This window comes from Pinus tabuliformis, chromosome 1_1 (genome assembly GCF_031772625.1).
Source record: "Pinus tabuliformis cultivar Carrire ecotype Pingquan chromosome 1_1, CPIR1, whole genome shotgun sequence".
NCBI classification, from domain to species: domain Eukaryota; kingdom Viridiplantae; phylum Streptophyta; class Pinopsida; order Pinales; family Pinaceae; genus Pinus; species Pinus tabuliformis.
The window spans coordinates 540,470,539-540,478,500 of NC_142297.1; the positions used below are offsets into that span (position 1 = coordinate 540,470,539).

The window sequence follows — 7,962 nt, forward strand, 5'->3', positions numbered from 1 at the left end:
ACTGACAACGATTAGATTGATGCGATGGACAAAGTCTAACCCGCTGCCGGCCTGCTGCTATGTGAAGCTGGCTGCCGCAAGTGCGCACGCCGGACTAAACCGAATGATCTCCCATCAAACTATTTGTCCAATTACATGACAGAGATGGCACGCCAAATTTTCTGGCAACCTTCAACGAGGATGAGAAATATGTAATCGTACGTCCCTAGGTTTGAACAATTCCTAATATTTCGTTGAAGTCAGGAATTTGCAATCAATTTAGGATCGGAAAATCACAGAGAATTCTTATGCTTATGCGACCATGTCAAATTTTCCAAATTCAAAATCAAACGTGCGTGTTTCTGCAAATTATCATATCCACACAGCACCACGCTCTAATCTATGTTATATATAGCCACATGATCTGTGTATACATACCTACTTGCGCATAAGATTGCAAATCTCTCTAGTATGTAAAACTGCTGAAGCTAAGCCCTGGTTAGCCCCCCTGATCTTCACTTGATCACGACATTGCAATTCAGAAATCTTAGAACTGTGGTTGTGATTCTTAGAATGCTATATCAGATGATGCACCCGTATAGGATGAAGGTAATTCCTTCATGTTTGACAACTTCAAGCTTCGATGGTACTCTTCTGCATGAAGAATTCCGGGCACCAAAACCAATCAAAATCAATTCGAGTGGGATTCATCAAACCGGACTACTTGCCGATATGTGGCAAGATATCCAAGGAGCAAACTTGTGGAATGGGTTATTAAATCCAATCAATCCACTTTTGAAAGCGGAGATACTTAGATATGGTGATTTCGCACAGTTATGCTACGATGCATTCGATAGTAAAGTTTGCATGAGTTATTATGGTGGGTGTAAATATAGCCCTGATGAAATACTTTATAGTAATTATAACGTGGCCGGTAATTGGCAAGCTTACTACGGGTATCGAGTCACCAAGTATTTGTATACTGAGACTGATATTATATTGGGGAGGCAGACAGAGCAATCTATTTGGATTGGCTTTATTGCGGTCTGCACAGATGCTCAACAAATACGAAGAGCGGGCCGGAGAGATATTATAATAGCGTGGAGAGGAACCCAAACATCTCAAGAATGGATACAAGATCTCACAGATTTTTTAGTTCCTGCTCGATTATCAACTACTAATGGTCTCAACGAGAAGGGCGTCCGAGTAGAGAAGGGATTTCTAAATTGTTATAATTCTACAGGAGAAACTGCTCGTTCAGAAGTTATAAGACTCTTAGATAAATACAAGGACGAGGCCTTGAGTGTTACTTTAACTGGGCACAGTTTAGGAGCTGCTCTCGCAACCTTATGCTCATATGATGTTAAACAAATTCTGAACTTACATTCACCAGCACGCCCTATAAGGCTATACCTGTTACTGTGTTTGCATTCGCCTCTCCACGCGTAGGGAATAGAGCCTTCGCCCAAAGAATGGAAGAACTTGGCGTTAAGGTGCTTCGTTTGGTGAATAAGAACGATATCGTTCCCAAATTTCCTGGACTTGTTGTGAATGAGAGTTCATGGGGATGGTTCAGAAAATTGTTGAATTGGCTTCCCTGGACATATTTTCATGTGGGGGTCGAAGTTATTTTGGACAACAATAACTCCCCCTTTCTGAAACATACCTGCAATCTTGTTAACGCGCACAATTTAGAGGTGTATCTTCACCTGATCGACGGTTATGTAGGAGAGGGTAAACCTTTCATATCTTGTGGAAGAGACCCTGCTCTTGTCAATAAGAGCTGCGACTTACTAATCGAAAACCTTGGCATTCGTCCTCATTGGTTCCAGCAGCAACAGGAAGATGGAATTTGCAAGGCTGAATATGGCTACTCTAGTATTCCCGAAACCCCATGAAGAAATTGTATCGGGCTGTTTCCGAGATATATATGGCCTTTGTTAGCTGTATTTGTCATAGAATGAGGTTGTCAGCCAATCAGTGATCTGTTAGCGAAAAAGTGGTTAGTTGATCATGCAGTCCAATGCATTACAATCATATGTGATCATAAAATAGATAATGCAAATCAAAAGCATTCCATTGTTATTAGGGCACAGGAATATGTTGGATGACCATATTAGTATCTATTATTTTATCATCATCAATTGAAACGGCTTTGTGGATGCTAAGGCTGTGGGGCAAACAATATGCACTCACGAACAGAGTAATCAATGCTTGTTATATGATAAACGTAAGGCTGCACCGTAAACAATATGTATTTTAACGTAGAGTAATACATGTTATATAAGTTTGGGATATACTCTAGGAAGTATTTAGACTTACATGTAATTATATTGATTGATTGTTAGGTTTTACATTATGTAGCGACAATTATAATTTAAAACTATCAATATTGTGTGTTCGGTATTTAAATATGTATTAATAAATAAAGGATGTTAATCTCATTTAATAAAAAATTATCTAAATTTTAACCAAAATCATTTTCTAGTAAAGTGGAAAAAATATTTATTAATAAATAAAGGTGATTAATTTAATTTAATAGGAAAATATTTAAATTTTAACCAAAATCGTTTTCATTAAAGTGAAAAAATCTATTACAATTAAAGGGATGATATTTAATTATTAAATCTGAATTAAATAATTAGGAATAAAGCAAAATTTACAAATTAATGAAAATATTAGAAATATTATAACATAAAAATTTAAGAAGAAATTCTGATAAAAAATTAAAGGATGAAAGATAATTAAAATACTATTAAAATGTGATTAACTTTGATTTGTAAAACCAAAAATATCTATTTAGTTTGACTAGCATAAATAAGACTATCGACATTATTAAAATAACAATTGATTCTCAAAAGCTTCATAATCAAAGTAGGCATTATACAATTTCCAAAGCACCATAGATTGGAAAAATCCATATCTTTATACCACTAAGAAGGATGAAGATGAAAACTAAATTTTTCTTTAAATGTCTTCCAAAAGCCCATATTAGACCTCAATTTTAAAATATTTGTCATAATATCAACCTTCATAACCTTATAATCCATTAAAACTATGGTGATCATCTAAATAATCCGCTAAATTAAATGTAAACTCAAAGAATATTAACCATCATCATTATTATCATTACCATCAACAATTATACTTTTTTTTATAAGCTTGGCAGGACTACATCTTCAACATGTCCAATATATCACCTGAATCTGGAGGAATTGAACTGGTGACTTCACATCAAGAAGTGTCTTAACTCATGACACAATCACTGTCTATCCAAAAACCCATGGACTTTCCATTATCAACAATTATACTTTAAAAAATAACCATCATACTAATTAACTAACTTATTCATTAATTTTAGAGTTTTTTTAAATAAAAATTTCACCATGTTCAAAATATAATCTCTTTTTTATTCTTCCTACTAAACACAAATGTTTTTAAGATATACCCTTTATAGGGATAAATCCTATTAATAACTAGAATTTGAAATACATACAATATTCTGAAAGTAAATAAACTAAAAAAATGAGAAATCACTATTCCTTAAATTTTCACTAACATTGTATACATCTATAACAAGGAAATGTTGTTACTCAATTTCTCCATGCTTATGAATTGTTAAACCAACCAATAATACCACTTCTTAAACCATATTCAAATACATAAAAGGCTCACTAACCATATTCTTTCGCTGTATGTATTTCTTCCTCAACCCTAGCATTTATAATCAAAGTGGTTTCGCTGAACCTCAAGTCATCATCCTATGTTGGTATTTTTGTTGGTGTGCTATAAATGACCATCCGAACTCAAAATCTACGGAGCCCTCCTTGTCACGCCCCCAGGCCGGTGGTAGTCTTTCAACCGCTCTTGGCGAGGTGCGGCACCACCAAACGCTTTCTTTTCACCAATACTTATGTTCACGGACTACGCCTAACCATATGTCCTACTTAGTTTGTGTTTGTCAACCAAGTAATTATTATGTTTCCTTTATACCAATGAACACCCATACACATTCATTATCATCAACAATTATACAAGAGAACACAATTGCACAGTATAAAGGGAGGGGCAACTCCCTGAACAATGAGTCTGCCCGAATACAATATATTATATAATGTTTACAAAGCTTTACAAGTATACTTGGAAACACCAAGTTTCATACTTAGCCAATTTTACATCAAGGCCACACCTTCGTGTGCCAACCAAGTTCCTTGCCCGAGTTGGGCGGGCACGCCCTCACACCGGACCGCCAACCGCACTCCTCAACCGAACTTCGTTCACCTTGTATCTTCGTGCACGACGGGCGACTCACCCGAGTCACTCATTCACCAAACAACCGGCGCCTTCACCCATGAGTTACCCGTGTTCACCAACCGAACGTTGGGCGCTCTCGTCCAAGTTACACCCGTGTCGTTTGCCTTTGCCCAGTGGGTGCCCTCACCTGAGGCTTACCCGTGCTCTTCCGAACGATGGGCGACCTTGCCCACACCTTTACCCGGTAATAGAAACCTGTGCGATGTCACCATGTGGCTTTTCCCGTGAGTGGGCGCATAGACCTGTGCCTCTGCTCAACCTCCCAACACGTCTTCGCACTTTTCCCTTATCACCACAGGCTCCTTCGCATTCCTTGATCGAATGCTTGAGTTCGAATGTTCGATGTCAAATGATCCATCCATGCATTCAATATATACGCATTGTTATGTGGTCGTGCCACCTCTCGGCCGACCCGCGTTCATCATCAACCGACACCCTCGTTTGGTCTGCCATACGGTCGGCTCATCCGCCAACACCCCCAACCAACACTCTTCACTGTCGGCTCACCAAGGATGAACACCCTCACTCATTCATCGTATAAACATGTGACTCGCTCCTCCATACTTTCGCACGCATGCTCCAAGTATCTTCGCTCTGTCGTTTTATCGTTCAACCGTGCGCTCGTTTGGCTAACCAACTCATCGCACTTGCGTGGCGATCATGCCTTGGACCGCAGGTCCTTACATCCTCCCCCATTTGAAATCATTGTCGTCCTCGACAATATCTCATCCCGGAAACCATTTGTCACCAAGATCACCAGACCAAGGTATACACCCCATTAGTATGTCATACATCGGAAGATCATCTCAATCCATGACCATCAACCATTATGTCACAATCTCCACATGTTGCTCCCATCGTGGAAGGTTGGCCCTTCCATCTCAAGCTATTTGCTTCCTGCAACATCTCATGTCAACCTGATCATGTGTCGTCCTCATGTGAACTACTGTCATGATACTCCAACATAATGCTAACACATCTCTGCACATTGAGCTCCCTCATGTTTGAACTAGTCGGGTGATCAGTCCAACTGTCACGCTCAAACCATGAAAATGCACATCCTCATGCCACCATCAGTCGTTTATCAGAACATCCTATCACATCATCAACTCGATCAAGAATCCATCTCCATATAAGTGCAAGCCATGCTCAGGTCCATGAAGTAGTTTCCATCTCATCTGCAAAATGTTGTCCATGATATTTGGTACTTAATGTGCTGCATGAAATCAGCCACATCTACCCCAACATCATCATCCATCAGCAAAACATCCATCTCAAAGTGAAGAGATCCTCTCATTAAACTCCGACTCTCGATGTGCCACATCCAGGTCCATGAAGCAACCTCCATCATCTCTGTAATGTGCCATCCCTCAAGTCATAGAAACAAGTATACACCTGTCTCATCTATCCATGTGCTGCTCATGATCATAGATCAATCATCTCCCATGTGTCAAAGGTGGTTGAGTCTCAGCTCAACCCATGCCAAAGTGTTGCCACCAAGGCATCATCATCGTTGTAACTCTATCACTCGAAAGTGTCTCATATCGATCGTCCACATCAAGTCACTCTTTCAAGCCACACCCATACATGCACTTGAAAGTATGCATCCCATCCTGCATCAAAGTCTCTGACCTCAGGTCCTCAATGCATTAGATCCTCCAAGTAAACCATATATGAAGTCCCCAAAAGTCACAACCTCATGTCATCATGAGCTCCATAAGCCATCCCCAACCAACATCCAGCAAGCATAAAAGTCTCAGCCCAAAGGTCTCTGCAAGATGCCTCAGCTCTCCATGTAGTAGGAATGCTCCATATTCTGCTCACAACTCCATCCAAGTTCATGGCCTTGTTGTACAAGAGTGCACAACCTCTCCATCGGATCATAAGTAATAAGTCTCCATGTCACACTAGTAAATCCACCTGCACAACATCCCTACCTTGGTACTCCTCATTGGATGCCCATAAGTGACACCTCTACAAGTGCTCTTGCATAATGTCCCTGCATAGACTGCTATGCTCCATGTCTCCAACCTGATGCCCATGATTAAGTTGCCCATGTTGTCCAACTGAGTAGACCCATCACAACAATCAATCATCCTCATCCAAGTCTGCAATCTTCGGTATAGTGAACTCGGTCACCCAACCATATCATCATCACATGAGTCTCTCCACCATGGCTCCCCCACTAAAGGTTCCACCAAGACTATCTCTTGGTCTCGGCCATGAGAAGTCCACCCAAGTGTCTCAAGTGTGTGCCCTCCCCATTCTGTCCATGAGTCATGCCAGGCACTTAGCCAATTCTGCATGTGGCTAAAGCATGACCCATTCATCCACAATGATCATCATGTTCCTCTCTTGTCACGGGCCTTTGTACCTTCTACCATAAGGTCACAAACAACCCCAACAAGTCCTGAAACAGTCAACAGTCCTTGCTTCTCCATAAAAGGTCTCATCATAGACATCCATGGTAAGATGCTCCCCTGCATCGGCAAACTGATTTTTCCCTTCCCTGCATATGGTTCATCTACCAAATGCTCAAATGAAACACAAGTATCAATAGTACTTACATTATCATCATGAGGCTCCTCCATGTGAGTATCCCCATCCATCCATGTTTGCAAACTGCACGATCCTGGTCCAACTTGATCATCCTCAAGTTCATCCTCCAACGTTGTCACATCTGCAACATCTTTAACCATCACTGCTTCCTCTTCCTTGTCAGCACAATCTGCAACTTCATCTTGCTCCATTGTCCAACCATGTTGAAGAAGTTCGTCTTCAACATTCTTTTCCAAGACTTCAAGTTTCTCTCGAATCTGGGGATTCTCTTCTTTCATCCGCTTCAACCTTTATAAGGTAATCAAGAGCTTCCCTTCACATTCTTCCAAACCTGTCATGCGATGTCGTTCAGCTTGGCCCAAGCACTAAACTTCACCTCTGCTAAACCTGTTTCACCACTCACCAGCTTCACCAAGTTCCCTGCAATCATGAACCAGCCCTCATTCCACTTTTATGTGAAACCAACTTCCTTCACCAGCAAGTATTTGCTTCCACTGTCATCAATTGTCAAACTTCTTCAACCCTGAATCAACTTCAATACCATCTGTACTTTTTCACGAGCAACCTTGCTCTGATACCAACTATCACGCCCCCAGGTCGGTGGTAGTCTTTCAACCGCTCTTGGTGAGGTGCGGCACCACCGAACACTTTCTTTTCACCAATACTTATGTTCATGGACTACGCCTAACCATATGTCCTACTTAGTTTGTGTTTCTCAACCAAGTAATTATTATGTTTCCTTTATACCAATGAACACCCATACACATTCATTATCATCAGCAATTATACAAGAGAACACAATTGCACAGTATAAAGGGAGGGGCAACTCCCTGAACAATGAGTCTGCCCGAATACAATATATTATATAATGTTTACAAAGCTTTACAAGTATACTTGGAAACACCAAGTTTCATACTTAGCCAATTTTACATCAAGGCCACACCTTCGTGTGCCAACCAAGTTCCTTGCCCGAATTGGGCCGGCACGCCCTGACACCGGACTGCCAACCGCACTCCTCAACCGAACTTCATTCACCTTGCATCTTCGTGCACAACGGGAGACTCACCCAAGTCACTCATTCACCAAACAACCGACGCCTTCACCCACGAG

The 7,962-nt window shown here is 40.7% G+C and overlaps 1 pseudogene; it reads left to right on the forward strand.

The window, feature by feature from the left end:
* Positions 1 to 582: 582 nt before the first annotated feature.
* On the forward strand, positions 583 to 1,877 carry LOC149214212 (phospholipase A1-Igamma2, chloroplastic pseudogene; annotated as a pseudogene).
* Positions 1,878 to 7,962: the final 6,085 nt, after the last annotated feature.